Raw genomic sequence first — 19,475 nt, forward strand, 5'->3', positions numbered from 1 at the left:
ACAGGCTTTTCTTCTTCAGATATTTTTTGGTGAGGCATTTCAAATATTTTCAAGAAAAGACAACTCGGAAGTGCTGGTGATCTTACTCTTCTCCTCTTAATGGTTACAAACTGCTCAACCAAGATTCCTAGCTTTTCCACTGACTTTGACTCTCTCTTGGAAAAGCTCCACAAAACTGGCAGCATCCATGATTTCATCTTCTATAGTCTATAGGGTGAGCACACAAAAGTGAATTTCAGAATCTACTTTTTTTTTTTTTTGCCCCATTTCAGCACGAGCTTTTGCATGGGCACCATAACAGCAGCAGAGGCAGAAAAATAAATTATCTCATTTTTAAGACTCAAGTGTCACTTCTGCAGTGGAGACTTTCCAAACCATTTTCCTCCCAAAGGCAGAACGAAGCAGTCCTCTAATGTCCTCGTGCTGTGGCTGTCCAATTCTGTCCTGGTACCTCTGATAATTGAGGTGCTCTATACATACCCATCTTCATCTGTTAGGTCATAAATCTCATAAGAGTGGGGTCTATCTCATTTATATTTATATACCCATCCATCTAAAAAATTGACACATTGAATGCACTAAAGTGAATGAATTGATGTTCCCCTCACCAACAAAACCGAATAAAAAGGAAAAATGAAAAACAATTATGGAGGTGGCGCCCAAAGCTCAATGGGTAGGGTGTCGGCCACATACACTGAGGCTGGTGGCTTCGAACTCAGCCTGGGCCAGGTAAACAACAATGACAACTGCAACAACAAAAAAATAGCCAGGTGTTGTGGAGGGAGCCTTTAGTCCCAGCTACTTGGGAGGCTGAGACAACAGAATCACTTAAGCCCAAGAGTTTGAGGTGAGGTGTGATGCCACGGCCCTATACTGAGGATGACATAGTGAGACTCTGTTTCAAAAAAAAGGAAAAGAAAAACAATTAGGGATTCTGCTCAAGCACAGAATAAAATTTAGTTTCCAACTTTTCTTCAGCAGCTCCCTCACCTCTCTCAAGCCTCCATTGAATTGAAAAAGGCCTTGTTCTGAATTAGGCTTTGATTTAACGGAATGTTGTGGCTGGTTTGATCTTCTATCCAGATCACTTAAACTTTCTCCATTTGGAGCTGTTTCACTCTTATCATGTGTGGGTTCAATAAAGTAGTACTTTTAATTTCCTTCAAGAACTTTTCTTTCTGTTTTCACAACTTGGCTACCTGTTTGGCACAAGAGGCTTAGCTTTCAGCCCATCTTGGCTTTCAATATGCTTTCCTCACTAACCCTGATGATGTCTACTTTTGTTTTAAAATGAGAGACACGGGACTCTTTCATTCACTTGAACAATTAGAAGCAATTATAGGTTATTAATTTCAGTTTTGTATCTTAGGGAATAGGGAGGCCCAAGGAAAGGGAGAAAGATGGGAAAACAGCTGGTTGGTGATGCACTCAGAGCACACACATGTATCAATGAAGTTCACTGTCTCACATGGGCAGTTTGTGGTGCCCCAGAACAATTACAATAGTAACATCAAAGGTCACTGATCAAAAATCTCTATGGCTGGTATAATAATAATGAAAACATTTGAAATATAGCAAGAATTATCAAAATCATCCATTATCAAATGACATGAGTGAGCTGTTCGGCAATGGCACCAATATACTTGCTCAATGCAGACTGCCACACATCTTCAATTTGTAAAAAACACAGTACCTGTGGAATACAAAGGAGTGAAGCACAAGAAAACAAGGTAAGCCTATTAAGTACAGATTAATGGAGCATTCCATCACCATGAATTTATGCTTATGTAGACCACTTGTCTTTTTTATAGGCTTCCCTGCTTGTGGTTGTGAATTAATAACTCATAAACAAAGAAACAACAATGATGCTGGGTTTCCCTCAGCATCCTGTGACTACAAAAAAGGGAATCGCAATTATCTCCAAGCAGTTTCTGTGCTGAATTAAGCTATTATCTCTCAGCTACAATCCACCCCTCTACGTACTAGTCCAAGATACTGGGGCAGGGTCTTTGCTGATGCCATTCTCTTTTCCAAGAGCACTTCCTGTTGGGTTGAGTAAATAGCACTGGTGGGAGATGGGGTTAGGGGAGGAAGAAGAGACTTGCTTCTCTCCTTGTGCTTCCTGTTCCTGTCATTACTGGCCAGACTTGTTCTTTCAACTCCGTGACAAAGTTTAGCTCTAGTTTCCAGCATCTTCTATCACTGCCACGACCAGCCTCGTCATGGCCCTCAGAGGCACCAGCAGCAGGTAGCCCTTGGTGGAGGGCTTATTCCCAGCTTCACAGGGCCCATCCACGCTCACAGGTTTTAACAGTCTGACTTTTCCTTTATTTCCCCAGCCACAGGAGTCATAGCTGCTCCCTGCAAGAACGTATCTATATCACCAAAACGTTCCCTTTTTGGCTTCTAAGACAAATACTGTTTAATCAATTTCCTTTATTAAATTCTTCCTATTAAAAATGGTGTGTTTTTTGGTTTTTATGACTGAACCCTGATGCCATGTTTGATTTGACAATGTATAATTCACAGTGAGGGAAACAAGGATACTGGTTCTCCCTCAGTAAACTGAGACAGCAATCAGAGGGGACATATTTATAATTGGGAGAGTTGAAAGCTTTTTCTTAAAATTTTGTTTCCTTGTGGAGAAAATGAAGCATGAGATCTACTCTCTTAATGAAATGTTAAGTGTATAATACAGCATTGTTGTCTATAGGTACAAATCTGTACAGCAGATCCCTAGCACTTACTCTTGTTTAACTGACTTTATGTGCATTATTTGTTCCCCATTTTCCCCTTCCCGCAGTCCCTGCCAAGCACCATTTTACTCTGATTCTATGAATTTGACTATTTTAGATACTTCATATGAGTGGAACCATATTGTTTGTATTTCTGTTACTGATTTTTTTCACTTACTATAATGTTCTCCAGGTCTATCCATGTAGTTGTATATCATAGGATTTCTTTCTTCATTATGTCTGAATAATATTGTATGTAAATACCACATTGTCTGTATCCACTCATCTGGCAATGGACATTGAGGTTATTTCTTCATCTTGGCTATTGTAAGTAGTGCTGCAATAAACATGGGAGTGCTAATATTTCTTCAAGTGCTGATAGCCTCATTTCAATCATTTGGGTAAATATCCAGAAGTGGAACTGATGAATCATATAATAGTTCCATTTTTAAGTTTTTTGAAGAACTTCCATACTGTTTTCCATAACAAATGCACCAGTTGGTATACCCATGAATAGCATACAAGTGTTCCAATTTCTCCCTATCCTCACTAACATTAGTTGAATTTTGGTTGTTTTGTTTTGTTTACAATAGCCATTCTAACAGTTGGTGAGGTAATATCTCAGTGTGGTTTTGATTTGCATTTTCCTGATGATGAGCGACCATGAGCATTTTTTCATACACCCATTTGCCATGTGTGTGCCTTTTTTTGAGAAACATCTATTAAAATACTTAGCCTACTTTTTACTTTCCTTTACTGTGCAGAATATTTTTATCTTGATGTAGTCCCTCTTGTTTACTTTTGGTTTTGTTACCTGTGCTTTTGGAGTTCTAAGCAAAAAAACCATTATGAAGACCAATATTATGATGCTTTCCTCATATGCTCTTCTAGGAGTCTCACAGTCTTAAGTATAGTGTTTAAGCTTTCAATCATTTTAAATTGATTTTTATATAAGATAAGGATACAATTTCATTCTTTTTGCATGTGAGACATTCTGTTTTCTCAACATTGACATAACTATCCTTTCCTCATTGTGTATACTTGGCACTCTTATTAAGATCAAGTGACTATATATGTGCAAATGTATTTCTGGGCTCTCCATTGCATTCCATTCGTCTATATGTCAGTATGTATGCCAGTACACACAGTTTTGATTACCATAGCTTTGTAATATCTTTCGGAATCAGGAAGAATAATGCCTCCAGCTTTGTTCCTCTTCCTCAAAATTAAGCTGACTATAAGACTATTAGTGAATTTTTTTTTTAATTGAGACACAGTCTCACTATATCACCCTTAGTAGAGTGCTGGGGCATCATAGCTCACAGCAACATCAAACTCTTGGGCTCAAGAGATCTTCTTGCCTTAGGTTCCCAAATACAGGACTATAGGCACTCACCACAATACCCAGCTAGTCTTTCTATTTTTTAGTAGAGATGGAATCTTGCTCTTGCTTAGGCTGGTCTTATACTCCTGAGCTCAAGCAATTCACCTGCCTCAGCCTCCCAAAGTGCTAAGATTATAGGCGTGATCCACCACACCTTACTATTAGTGAATTTTTAAACAGAAACCTTACAGGGCAGAGAGAAGGGGATAATATATTTTAAATGCTTAAAGAAAAAAACTGCCAACTGGGAATATTATACTTGGCAAAACTGTCCTTCAAAAAGAAAGGAAAGGTAAGGGCTTTAACTGGCAAATAAAAACTGAGGAAGTTAATCATCATTAGACATGCCTTATAAAAGATGCTAAGGGGAATTCTTCAAGTTGAAATAAAAGGATACTAAACAGCCAGACATAAGCAATAGCACTAGAAAGTATGAAACTTATTGAAAAAGATAAAAATATAGACATACAGAATACTGCATTACTAACAATAACTTAGAAATGTGATAAAAGGTACACAATGTGACTAAATATTAGGCTGTGACAACAGTAATTTTATTGTTGTAAAGTTAGTGTGCGGTGAAGAAGCTAGAGTTTTTGTATGTGATTGAATTTAAGTTGTCATCAGCTTAAAATACTGTTATGAATATATTTTATACAACCAAGATAACTACACTCACAAAAAAGTCTATAGATACTGCACAAAAGAAACAGGAATCAAAGCATATCAATACAAATAAAGTCAACAAAACACAAAGAAAGACAGCAAGAGAGGAAAAACTGATTAAAAGAACTGCAAGACTAATAGAAAACAAAGAACAAAATGGCAACAATAAATCCTTCCCTGTCTATAATTACTTCTAAGGTAAATGGATTAAATTACCTGATAAAAAGACATACAACAGCTAAATGAATTTTTTTAAAAAAAGACTCAAGTAAATGCTATCTTCAAGAAATTCACATTTACATTTAACAAACACATCCTTACCTGCCAAAACAGTTTAGTTCCATCTCAAAGGGTCCCTCAAAGCAACATTATATATTATCCTACATTAGTCTGTTAGCACAATTCATTATGAGACTTCCACAATATACTGTCCCAGCTAATGTTTATCCATATCCACTTTCTACAAAACTGCTTTGACAACATTTCAATGCTAATGTCTATGTCAAGTGTACAGTAACTGATGTTTCAAAGTTGCCAATTCTCTGGGACTTGCTGAGTCCTATGCATAAAATGAAAGCCAAACCTTCCATAAAGTGACATGAGAAAATCCCTATACTGTACACCGTTCGGTTAAAAATGCAGCTTTCAGAAATATATTTATGATATCATGTCACAAATATATAGTGTTTAAAAATTTTTTATAATAAAAAGTGTGAGAGACCAAGACGTTAGATGTACATGTATGGAAGTTAACAATGACTATCTCTAAGAGGATAAGATTACAAATTAAAAACTGGTTTTGTACATCTGCTTTCTATCTTTTAAGAAAATATAAACTATCTTAAATTAAAAAATTTAACCATACACAGATATTGAATCCCAGATGACCAAACTTTGTTCAAAATTATAATTGTTATACATCTCCTACCAAAAAAATTAAATCTTCCTTTTTCCTGAGAAGTTAAAAGAAAAACTCAAGATATCAATGTCATAATCCATAAACAGCAATCCAACTAGCGCCATACCCTGTTTATAAATTGCATAAAAGTTAGTCAATTTATTCAGCTAAACATGTGACTATATTGTTTTCAGGAATATGTGATACTGATCCTTGTACCTCAATTTTTTAAAATAAATATACAGTTTGATCTATCTGTAGAGATCATAAAACTGAAAGTAAAAGAAACTGCTTTTTTAAGTCAGCTAAATTCATTTGTCTGGGAAGCTGTTTACCCAATACATGATTTCTGGTCTGGTTCACCCATTTTTCTGTTTTTGGCATCAATGGAACCCTTTATTGTATACCACATAATTATAGCCATTTCTAGCAAACCAACACATTATTTGTACTGAGGGAAAATAGATACCTTGGTTTTGTGTCATAAATATAACAAGGTTTCTTGTTACATTTAAGAAATTTTACCCCAAACTTTTATCTTTTATATTCTTGGGATTGACATTCCTGCTAATTATTAAGTCTAGAGCTATAAAATTTGGGACATTACCTATGTTTGAAATTTATTTTCTATTTGCCTTTGCCTTTTTATGGTAAAATAAATATATAAGTACATTCCTACTTAAAGACTACCTGTAACGTGGAAATTAAAATTTGTAAGAAGTAAAGTGAGGGAGAAGGCTGATTATTCTAATTCAAAATGGATGCCTATGTATTATGAATTACTTGGCAGAGACTTGGAGGAGAAATTGGGTGTTGACAGGTCACAAAATAGGAAGAGGGAAAAGACACCTAAACCTTAAGTGTTAAATGTCTGTATACGAGTTACAAAGTAAAATACAATAAATGAAAAAGCAAAACAATAAATACTTAATTTTAAAAAGTTAGTCTATGTCACAATTTTTAGGAACATACATAATATAAAAATCAATGTTCGGGGTGGTGCCTGTGGCTCAAGGAGTAGGGTGCCAGCCCCATATACCGGGGGTGGTGGGTTCAAGCCTGGCCCCAGCCAAAACTGCAAAATAAATTAATTAAAATAAAATAAAATAAAATTGTAAAGTTAAAAAATATTTTTAAAAAAATAAATTAAATAAATAAATAAATAAATGTTCACCAGAGTATAAATCTGCCCCTTCATTTATTAACATATTGAACAAACTGAGTATCTGCAGTGTTTCAAGGCACTTTGCAAAGTAATCACTGAAGATAAGCATAGATCTATAGCCCAGCCAGTCTTAAAATGAAAACCCAGGAATGTATTAACATCATACAAAAGAAATGTATGAAGCCATTTAAAATGATTGGTGGCATCTGAGATGCCCATGTTTTATAATTCTTGGTTAGGCTAACAGTGGGGGTGGTGGAGTGTGAATGGAGCCAACTGGGTCTGTGTGCAGCCAACGGAGTCTACTATTGCTGGATGACTCATCTATTGTTTTTCCAGAGATATATCAAATGTCAGGAGAGCATCTCCAAATGTGTGATCTAATGAATAACATAGAATTTTTACCATGCACATTGAATAGCTCATACTCAGAAATTGTCTCATTTCCAAATGGTTCAATCTAACTGCAGTTTAACAGGGAGAACGTGCACCCACTGCAAAGAAAAGTTTGATGCATTACTTGCAATCACTGAAATAGGGTTTGAAAATGAGTTAAAAAACTGATCATTACATGGCAATATTTATGTATTAATTAAATGATATTTGTATTTGTCCTAATGTGGCTTTTTATAAAGTGATTTTTTTCCCGTATTTTTTTTTTTTATTTTGGAAGTCATTTATTGCAAAGACAATTCTTTTGTCTTATGACAAATGGCAGCCATAGTGATTACCTTGGCCCTCCACATTAGATATATTCAATTTATTCTTGAGACACAAGATTCCTTCTGTATTTCTGAGATAATGTTTTTATTATTTCTGCAGTCTGGTGGCCTCTGATACATCAGCAAATCTGGTGATTTACTTCCCTTAGAATGCTGGGAAATTTCAGAAGAGTGAGACAGTAGCCCAGCTGATCTCGAAGCTTCTGCTACGTTGGGTTTAGGATTGTTTCTTCTGTCAGGAAATCTCATTAATGGAGTGTGCGGCTTGACTACCTGGATGACCCTGCTGGCAGATGTCATCTTGCTGTCCATCATGACCCCCCGGGAAGGGACATATATTTTTATTTGTATATATTCCTGGGGTACCAGTGCAATTTGATACTGTGGTGAAGTAGGGACCTTTGGCACATAGATCACTGAGGCAATGCACATTGTACACACCAAGTAACCGCCCATTATCCACCCCCATCATCCTTCCTGGTCTCCATTTCCCACACTCCTCTGTCACATGTACACACTTTTTACCTCCCACTGATAAGTAGGAAAATGTTGTATTTGTCTTTCTGTGTCTAAGCTGTTTCAATTAAGATAATGGCCTTCAGTTCCATTCATCTTGCTGCAAAAGACATGATTGCCTTCTTTTTTGCAGCTGGATAGTATTCCATTGTGTATATGTGTGGTCAGATGATGACGTTCATGAATTCACCCTAGAAAACGTGCTGCAGACCTCATTTCTGAATATCCCTACAGTCACCTTTGAAGTACTCCCCGTGGGAAGCTATGCATTGACGCCAGCACCTAGTAAACCCTTCAAATTCATTTTGCGATTCTTTTTCTGGAATGGCCATCAGAGCTATCCCTAGCACGAGACTAGACAATTAAGTTTGTGAACTCAATCTCACAGCAACCTGTTGCAGAGCACCTGCAGGCATGACAACCCGATCTCGGCCTGTAGGCAGGGCACAGACCAGTGTCAAACTCTCAAAGTGATGCCTGGGGCCTGCAACCAGAGAGAGAGACCCCTTCTAGGCAAGCAAATGTGGCCAAGAAGCTGTGAGGCGTGCAATCCACTCCCATCTCAGTCTCAACAGCAGGATGGTGGAAACCTCTCTAGGGTTGCATAGGAGCCCTCGTGTGCCCTCCACCTCCTCAGAGCAGCACAGTGACTGCAGCTGCTTCTGGAGATCCCTGGTGTCCAGGAGCTCAGAATGGCTCCCAGCTAGAGAAGCTCTCGGCTCAGATGCCTCTGGGACTCCTCGTGGGTTCCTTCTGCAGCAACCTCTCTGTGCAATCTCCAAGCAGCTATGTTAGGCCTATGTCCCATGTGAGTGAGGGGTTCCACTGTAGCTGAGATTTGTAAAAACCCCTTTTGAAATGCGAAGCCCTGGGGATTTCTCTCTCTTTTCCTGAGGAGCTTCTTCTCTTGGCTCTCAGTCTCCACTGGACTGGCTGCCTTAAAACCTCTTCTTACTTACTTTATGTGATTCTCATCACTTCTCTGGTGAATTCTAGCATTGTACCCTAGGTGATCTGCTTGAAATGTGAGTATCTACTTACTATTCTGGTTCCTTTTTGTGGAAGAGACACATACTACCTATGTTTACTTGTCTATCTTGATCTTCTTTTCTAAGGTGGTTTTATGTAATTAACAGGCTCAGCACCTATAGCTGTGGTTAGGGTGCCGGCCACATACATCAGGGCTGGTGAATTTGAACCCAGCCCGGGCCTGCTAAAACAACAATGACAACTGCAACAAAAAAAATAGCCAAGCGTTGTGGTGGGCACCTGTAGTCCCAGCTACTCGGGAGGCTGAGGCAAGAGAATCGCTTAAACCCAAGAGTTTGAGGTTGCTGTGAGCTGTGACACCACGGCATTCTACCAAGGCTGACACAGTGAGTCTCAAAAAAAAAATGTAATTAACAGAAAACATTTATGGATAGCTTACAACATACCACTCACTTCCCTAATTACTTTATGTATGATTGACACAACCACCTTTGGAAATAGGTTCTTTTATCATGACCCCCTTACCAATGACACGTGAGACACAGAAAGGGGAAGCAACTTGCTGGCGGACACACAGCGTAAGTGTCCAAGTTCAACCACTACACAATATGGCTTCAATTATTAGTTTAAATGTGCTGTTTTTCCAACCCAAGGATGCTTGAAAGGTTACCTATTTTTTTTAAACTCTATTCAAGTTTTTTCTGGAACTTTAACAGACTCTATCTGCCAGTTTTCCAACTGATGAGTTTCTATATATAGACCTTATCTTTTGTGTACCTCTCACATAGTTTGGAACGTTTACTCTTCTAAGCAAGTATAAAAGTAGCTATGTTTAGAACTGATTTGACAAGAAATTTTTTTTCCATAAACTACTTTGAGCAGATCATTGAAATCTCAAAACTGAATAAAAATTGTAAAGCTCCCATCCATGTGGGTAAAGTGAAGCTGGAAGTATGCAGAATAGAGAATGGTTTAGCTTTTCCTCTTTGTGCACCTCCAAAACATCTGAAAAGACTTAACCTTTACAAAAAATGCTCACCTTTGGGCTGAAACCAAGTAGAAAAAACTTCAGTTTCAAAAGAAAGAATTCTTTAAAAAAAAAAATATTTTGAGCAAATTAGACGAGGCAATTGCCTGGAATTTGGTGTGTATGAAGCTACATTTTGTACCCACAAGTGTTCTGGTGTTGACTTCCTGTGTAGTCAGCGCCAATAGTTATTATTCTATAAAATAAATATTTGCTTCTTGGGGCTATAAATCTTGAGACCACCTCAGAATTTTTAATGGACTTCATCTCTTAAAGCAAATAGGAATGTGGTCTCTTTTCTTTTGGTGCACAATTTAAAGGGTGGTGGGAAAAACTGAAATATTTACCTATCTCTCAACCCAGGCCCATATCGAGTGGCACTTTAATTATATGCTCTGCGGAAAATAATTCATGGCTTGTCAATAGTACTTGCCATATCTCCTCTGTCTTAAAACCTCACCATTTTAATAATAGCTTTAGGGTGCTGGGAAAAGGAAAGAAGGAATACTACCACATTAAATCATTAAATGAACACGTTGATTGTGAGACATGAATAGATATCAGATACATTAAATTATTAAAAAGAACATCTTAGAATTAAAGAGATTTGAGTTATTTATTAAATTAAGTTGAAATTAGAAGCTCAGTGGCGGCTCATGTATGCAATCTAAGCACTTTGGGAGTCCAAGGTAGAAGGATCATTTGAGGCCAGGAGATCAAGACCAGCCTGAACAAGAATAAGACCCAATTTTACAAAATACATAGTAGCCAAACATGGCAGCATGCACCTATAGTCCCAGCTACTACGTAGGAGGCTGATACAGGAGAATCACTTGAGCCCAGAAGTTTGAGGTTGCAGTGGGTTATGATAAGGCCATTGTACTCCAGCCTGGGTGACAGAGTAAAATCCTATCTCAAAAAAAATATATTTTTGAAATAAAAATCTTTCAAAGAAGTATTAGAAGTAGAAGATATGAAGCCCCCCCCTTTCCTTTTCAATTATACTAAAAATGACAACCATTAATATCAGAGCTTTTTGTAAAAGAATCTACACCCCCCCACCCCAGGCTCTTCTGTAGCCCCAATCACAATTGATTGGATGATGGATGCACGTTCCACACAATTTGGACCAATGAGATTTTCTCATCCCGGAAATTTGAAATTGGGACACAGAAAGACTGGCTCACTTAGCTGGGGAAGCCAAGTTTCAAAGACATTAATGTCTGGATCAGTGTCAAGTTCATGACCAAAGTCATCCTGTGAAATTTATGAGAGACTGAGGATAGCCAATGTGCAGAGAGAAGCAAGAGGATGCAGACCACGTGGACCCTTGAAAGAAGGTGGAATCGTCTCAATTTCCAGCTTTTCACTTTCATGGCCCTTTTTCTACTTAGTTGTACTTCATTTGCTTCCCTCTGCCAGTTTTAGTCATAAAATCAACTCTTTTTTTTTTAATGGGTTGAGTAGATTTTTTTGAAACAACAGACCCATTTTTTTTTTTCAAGTCACTATTTGGTAGACACAAGATACTATTATGTATGCAGATAATATTTGCTACAGTATTTTGCATGGAAAAATCCAAATAACCAAGCAAAGTTCAATCAATGACTTGCCCAACGTTCATCACCTAAGCCAGAGCTAAGTCCTAAACCAGGTTTTGTTTTTACCACCTAACAAAGTGAAATCTCCTCCAAATCTAGTCCTTTTGCGCACACTTCTGACTGAGAGCTGCACTCACGTGGAAGTATTGACTGTTCCCACATTATGCTGCTAAAGTTTGTCAGTATGTTTTTTTTTTTTTTTTTTACAGAAACAATCTTTTCAATGGTAGTTGAATTTCAAGATTAGGCCACAAAAACCTATTTTACCTATCATGACTCTGAAGTCCACTTTGTTTGCTAAGATAATAGTGTGATACAATACTATAGCAATGACAGTTATTGAACAAAACAGTAAATCAAATAAAAACTTGTATTATATATTTCAAATGTTTGATTTGAAAAAGAACAGATTTTATTGGATGTTTTGTGCTGATTTCTAAAAGCAGGCCCAGGTCTTTTCAATGGGTTTTTAAAGATTTAGGAAACCAGCTCTTTTCCAATACACCCAATTATATCTCAAAATTTAACACCATTATAAAACAAAACAAAACAAAATTCTGGACCAATATGCCCCAAACTCTTGTGAATGAGATTATAGGGGACCCTCTTTTCTCTTTCTCATTCACACATTTTTATATCACTTAAACTTCTGAATCTAGTATATATTACTTTTTAAATCAGAATACAAACAATAAAATCACAAAAATCTTTACAGCTTCCTTTTCCTGGACACTTACTGCAGTCTTACTGCAGTCTCCTGTACTTACTATTTATGATGGTCACTTTGGGATTCACAAATAGAAGAAAGAGTGCATTGTGATATGCAGAATTGCACAGAGGGAGCAGTAGCAAGGATCTGAGATGTGAGAGAGTTGCCTGAAGTAGAAATACCTGAGCAGTAGCTTGGCTGGGGCATCATCATCAGGAGAAAGGAAGAAGTTGGTAGAAGAAAAAGAACTTTTTCTTGCCTTTGAAGATCTACAACAGAAAAAAAAAAAAAAAAGTTAAATGGGGGTAGCCTTCAGAAAGATAAGAGGTAGAATCAATGTGTATAAGACTGTGATTGTCACAAGAACAAGCATTTAGAACCAGAGAAAATGCCTACATAGCCAATAGGATCAGCCTTAGGTTAGGATGGAAGTAGGGAAGAAACTGGATGGGAAGACCTTCTTCCCTACCTCCCCACCAATTTACCCAACCAAATGATTTCAGTGAACTTCCTTCAGTATGGAAAGTGTCATTACACTCTGCAAAAATAAATTGAAGAATTATAATACTCAAGAGAATAAGAACATAAATTCACACAAATAAATGTCATTAATGTTAAAACTTTTCTAAGCATAAATTTTGCAATAAAGGTGATAGAATTGTGACTCAATACTTGATAAAGGGAAGAAGTGCGACTACAGAAATTATTAACAACAGCTAGCATTTGTTGAATATCTGCTATGCATCTGACATTAAGGGATGAAAAGCTTTGCACAAATTACCACTTTTAATCTTCTCATCATTCTGAGGGTGATGAGCAAACTGGTTTGAGAGTCCCAAGGTTACATGGCTATGATGGCCATACCAAGACTCAGAGAGTCACTGGAGAAGAGATCACAAGGGCATGATTCCATCTCTACTTGATGTAAGGATGGTCAGGATGTAATTCAACTGGAGAAATAAAAAAGTATAGAGAAAGGAGTTGAGTAAAGGGGCAGCAAAATGAAGTGAGACAATTTCAGGGCCTTCAGGAGGGAAAAGTGTGGCTATTCTGCCTTATGTAGGCCCACTTGAACCCAACTCTGCACTTAAATACTGCCTTAGCCTGTTCTGTGCTGCTATAACTGACTACCACACACCGGGTAATTTATAAAGAAAAGAAACTTATTTCTGTCAGTTCTGGAGGCTGAGAAGTTCAATATTAAGGTGCCATTATCTGGTGGGGGCCTTATTGTTGTCACCCCATGGTAGAAGGCAAGAGAGGAGAGACAGCGGAGAGAGAAAAGAAGGCAGGACTTATTTTTATAATAAACCCACAGATGATTAATCCACTCTTGCAATAACAGCATTAATCCATTCTTTTTTTTTTTTTTTTTGACCCAGAGTCTTACTTTTTCCCCCTCGGTAGAGTGCCACGGCATCATAGCTCACAATAACCTGAAACTCTTGGGCTCAAGCGATCCTCTTGCCTCAGACTCCCTAGTAGCTGGGACTATAAGTGCTCGCTAAAATGCCCAGCTATTTTTTCTCTTTTTAGTAAAGACAGGATCTCACTCTTACTCAGGCTGGTCTCCAGCTCCTGAGTTCAGGTGATCCACTTGCCTTGGCCTCCCAAAGTAGTAGAATTACAGGTGTGAGCCACTGCTCTCAGCCCTCATTAATCCATTCTTGAAGACAGAATCCTTATAACCTAATTTCCTGTTATTAGGCACCTCCCAACAGCGTTGCAGCACAGATTAAGTCCTCAACTCATAAACTTTGGGAGACACATTCAAACCATAGTAAATACCAGTGCAGCTCTGATTCATTTCCACATGTATGTGGGAAAAACACGGGGCAACAGGTGTCTATAACCAAGAAGGCAAGGACACCCTCCTCATGGAAGAACCAAGTAAGTTCATTCTCTTATAATGCCACACAGCCATTTAAATTGAAAGATGAAGGGAGGGAAGAAGGGAGGTAATAAAAACTAACCCCCACTAATACTGACTGCTGGCTCCAGACCAGGTCCAGAGCCCTCGTTCTCCCTTTCTGTGACTCGCAGTTACCAAGAGGTGCTTTATTACAGGGCACTGTCCTCATCACTCTCAGTAGCTTCTGGTTCCAAACAGATCCTGTTGCTTGGGGTTCCCAACCCCCTAAAATCTGTAAATCCTTCTTGGGAAGTGCTGAACACAGAGATTGTGTCCTGAATACAAAAGCAGACCCACTGCTCCCCACACATCTGTAATGGGGTAAGTCACCTAATACCTCAGGCCCATGTCCTCATCAGTAGAATTAAGAATTTGGTTCAGTTATCTCTAAGGTCCTTTTTCAAATTAAAAAAAAAAAAAAAGAGGGAGAGAGAGAGAGTAAATGAGAGTAGAAACTATTTAGGTAAATAGAATAAGCAATCAATATATACTTTCAGACATTTCCTATGACGAGACAGCATTCCTCCCAACGTCAAATTGAAGTCACCATAGATTTTGATATGCACTATTTCTTTAGGTACCACTAATAAATAAAAAAATGCTGCCAACTAACTATGACACACCATTGATTGTAAAATGCTTCTCAGTTTCAGAGATATTAAACTGCAAAAAATATGAGTCCTAGAATCAAGGAAATTGTGTGTGTATGTGCACATGCTTGCTTTGAGTAGTGGGAAACTCTCACTTTAAACACTATTATTGGTATTTGCTACAACTGTAGTGCTTATTATATACTGAAAAGTTCACGTTCATGTCTCTCTATTGTATGTCCCACTTCAATGGCTCTTCATACCCTCACTCCAGCCACACAAAGCCTCCAACTCTCAGTTGGTTCCTAAAAATCTCTAAAATGTCCTAGATTTGTCCCTTATCCATATTCATGATAATTGTGACTTTTCTCGTTCCCTCGTCCCATTGAAAATAGTCTAGCCCTATATTTCATCTCCAATAAATTATTGGAATAAAATTTATGAACTAATTTTAGCTAAAGTTTTTGTGGCAGGAAATAGCTTAGCGCATAACTTTTTCAGATGTGAGATTTCACCTCATGGAAGGCTTTCTTACAAAAGAAACCAATGTACATTTATTGAGGAATAAAGAGGGTGGTATATGAAGAGGAAGAGTTTGGTTCCCCTCAACTCATACTGCTTTTGATCACTGTTTATTACCTCAAATATGTAAGTCTGGGTGGCCCAGCTGCCTTCTTACCACAGGGGCTATAAGAAGTCTGGGAGAAAGCTTACCTTTTAAAATCCTCTGCAGGAATACAAAGTCTCAAAAATTGAAAACCTAATAAGCGACTAGCACTACAGATGTACAGATTCTCCTTCTCCTTTTCCTCCTCTTCCTTTTCTCCATCATTATCCTCATCACGATGACCATCACGTTCTTCTTCCTTCTTTAACTTGCCTCCTAAAAAAACCCCTCAGAATCAAAGTAATTTCCATTCTTCAGGAGGTATACAGAAACCCAATGACTCTACTTAGAATGCGAATCTCATTTCAGATTGTATGTTAATTTTGGATCATTTTTCATTTATTTTTATTTTCCTATTATTTTGTTGTAAGATAAATAATTTGGAAAGGCATTTTACCCAAACACGCTGCTAATGGGAACAAAATTTGCTAAAACTTCCTTGGTGGGCTATGGGTCAATATGCATTAAAAACCTCAATATATTTCATGAGCTTTAAACCCAGAAATTTCACTTTTAAGAACTTATGGTAAGGAGAAAGTTTGAGATAGTTACAAAAAGTAACATCAAGGATATTAATTACAGTACACTATAAAATACAGTATATTTATAAGGATACTACATATCCGTCAATATCAATTTGGTTAAGTAAATGCTAGTGAATCCAAATGATTCACTAGGAGGCTGCCATGATACATCACATTGTTCAAGAATGCTATTGACATGGGGGTGTTCATGATAAGTAGCTAACCCCAAAACACAGGCCATAAAACAAAATGCCCACTACTGTACCATTTTCAAATGTCATAAGAATTAAAATGTTTACAGTCAAAGACATCTTGGTGCTAACCTTTGTTACAATATCCAATCCTGTTACTTGGTTCTTCTATAAACATAGGCAGATTATTCAGCCTTGGAGCCTCAGTTTTCTCATCTGTAGTTTGGAAATAAGTATACCAACCTCTTAGAGTTTTGTGAGTACATCCTTCCACCCAACACACACACACAAAATAAGTGCTATATAAAGAGTTCCATCTATCAAGCATGTTTGTCAGTTAGGTTTTTTATTACAAGCAACAGAAATATATTTTGGCTAACTTAAACAAATAGAAAATTATTGAAAACTAGGCAAAAATGTTGGTGAACTAGGCATGGAAATAGGCAGACACCAATTCAGTTTTGGGGGCCAGAAAGCAGGAATGATAGGGCTAGTCTGGTATTGGGAAAAGTCTGGTAGTGACGTTGCTGCCAGGATAAAAGAATTTTAGCCTCTCCACTCACCTAGTTTCATACATTCAGAAGTCCAAGTCTCAGCATAGAGCTTTCACAGGCTGAGCAAAGCTGCTGCTCACCTTCTGGCTCCAGGAGGCATAGGCAGCTAGGTTTTCCATCTTAGCAAAATTACACACAAAGATGTGGTAAGTTAACCTCACAAGGGAAATCAGGGTTCTATAGTGAAGTATAGGGAATGCTGCTGACAAATGTTATTGAATCACAAAAGTGCCAGGTAATTTTGAAATGGAAATAGTATAAATCAAATATTTTAAAATGAAAACAGATTTTAAAAAGAGAAAGAAAGCAATTCCACATACTTGTGATCCTTATATATGCATGCCCCATGTGGAAATCAGGACAGGAATTATTGTCTTCATTTTATAAAGAGAAACTGAGGCTCAGGAAGGTAAATGGCTAGCCCAAGGACCCTGCACTTAGTCTGGGGCAGGGCTGGGACAGTCTCAGCCCTTGGTCTCAGGCTCTTTCCCAGGTACCTACAGGGAAGTTTTCAAACATCTCTCAGCAGTCCCTGCTTCCCAACCCTAAGCTTCAAAGGATGTGGATTACTGTTAGTATTTGCCTTTCATATAACCTGCTGGTTCCTCCTGCTGCTTGGTATTCAGACCCTACCAGAGGGCTCTGGGCTGGAGGTGCTGCTGGAAGTATTATAGCTGGCTAGGCTGATGGTGGCCAGGAGTCATGACAGACTGGTTCCTTCACTTTTGGGGTGGATGAGAATGTACTGGAGAAGGGAGTCTGCCTAGAGGAAGACAAAAAGGCAGGGGCCAGCCTGGAGAGGAAGTGGTATGAAGAGCAGGTGAGGAGATAGACTGATTTGTAAAAAGAAAAAAGAAAAAAAAACCCAAAGAATTAAAAATACCATTAAATCAGCCAGGAAGGGGCCCAGTGATTACAAAGATCCCCTGCACCTGGCTTCAGAGAAAAAACTTAAAGCCTCACAAAACTGTCATTCCCCTCTCTGGAATAAATCACCTCTCATGATTTACCACGACATTGGACATCCAAGTCACCAAGGGTTGTTTTCTGCCTTCTCTCTCTCCTTAAAACATGTAGAAGAACCCACCAGAAAGACCAAATCAATTGCAAATTCCCAGGCTCTGTGAATAACAATGATAGATGAATAGTTCTAGCAGATGTTATTTAGGAGTCCTGTTCCCTAATATATTCATTTACAGTTATAGAAACTGAGGCATAAAGTTATCAAAATGTCTACAACTATTTATTTGCTTAAAAACTTTAAAGATATATGATCTACACCAGGAATTGGCAAACTTTTTTTATAAAGGGCCACCTAGTGCATCTTTTTGGTTTTCAGGCCCATATGATCCCTGTCATTCAATCCCACCATCATAAAACAAAAGCAGACATAATATATAAACAAACGGTATCGCTGTATGCCCATAAAACCTTATTTGTAAGAACAGGGGAAGGGCCAAACTTGCCTTGGAGGTGTAGTTTTCTGTAGTTTGTTAATAACTGATCTAGATCTAGTTGTCTGTTAAATACCATGTAAAAGTCCCAGAATAACATAAAAGCAAATGATAAGCATCAATTTAAATTCCCTGAGGAGTGATGATAACACACATCATGGCTATACTTGACAAAGCACTTCCCACGTGGTTGTCATTTTCTTGCTCCACAGTCCAATGAGGAAAATACTATTGTACTCTCCATTTTTTTAAGATAAGGAAACCAAAGTACCTACAGGTTGAATAACCTGCCAATGGTCACACAGGATTCCAACCCAGATCTATCTTACTTCAGTACTCAACTGCTTAACAACTATACTGAGAGAAAGAACACAAATACTTAGAAGGTGAAACAGAGAACTACATCAAGTTTTTCACAAAGCATTGAATGTTTTCCCATTATTACAAAGGAAACTTTGGATAGTTTAAATATTTTAATAGTGTGTTCATATCAGCAACTTGAGTAATTCATGGATGTGCACTTTTCCCTCCAGCCCCCAAGTTTCCTTGGAACGTTCATTTGTTCCTTCTTTTCTTGTGGTGTGTTGGGCTTTCTCTGGCACACACACTGAGATTTAAGGAAGCATGTTAGCGGGAGCCCACCCACCTCAGACACTGGGAAGTGAGAGGCCTTTAACAGTGAGAGGAATTCAAGCCTGAAGGGGAGAAGAGCACAGCTCTTGATGATTATCCTAAATTTTTGAAGCCAAACCAGGGAGGACTTGAGGAAATGACTCACTGAACCCAGGAGAAAGAAAAACAGCCGAGTGATGGCAGGAGAAAATGAGGATAATATAGCCTTACTGTCAAAGTGAGGGTTAGAAGCCCGCAGGGACCTAGAAAGGAAACACTGAAATGGTTGAGTTACATTCCTGAAACTAGCATGCAATATTGTTTTATCAGGCTTACGGCTGTTTTGCCCGAGAATGAGCAGGAACAGATTTCTCCTTAACAAAGACATCATCCCATGTTCTTTACTGTCCCCAGAGTGTTTTCTCTGCTAGAGTCCCAAGGGAAAACCACAGCCATCTCTGTCCTTTCTATTCTTGAATCGCAAAAGTAGTAGTTCCTAACTCAGATATTGAGATTGGAGTGACAAACAGATGTACTACACTGCAGTCATTAAAATCT

General features: G+C 38.1%; 1 pseudogene; it reads right to left on the reverse strand.

The window, feature by feature from the left end:
* Nucleotides 1-2,179: 2,179 nt before the first annotated feature.
* Nucleotides 2,180-7,885, reverse strand: LOC128581084 (alpha-ketoglutarate dehydrogenase component 4-like; annotated as a pseudogene).
* Nucleotides 7,886-19,475: the final 11,590 nt, after the last annotated feature.

The sequence above is a fragment of the Nycticebus coucang genome, chromosome 3, assembly GCF_027406575.1.
Source record: "Nycticebus coucang isolate mNycCou1 chromosome 3, mNycCou1.pri, whole genome shotgun sequence".
Lineage (NCBI taxonomy): Eukaryota > Metazoa > Chordata > Mammalia > Primates > Lorisidae > Nycticebus > Nycticebus coucang.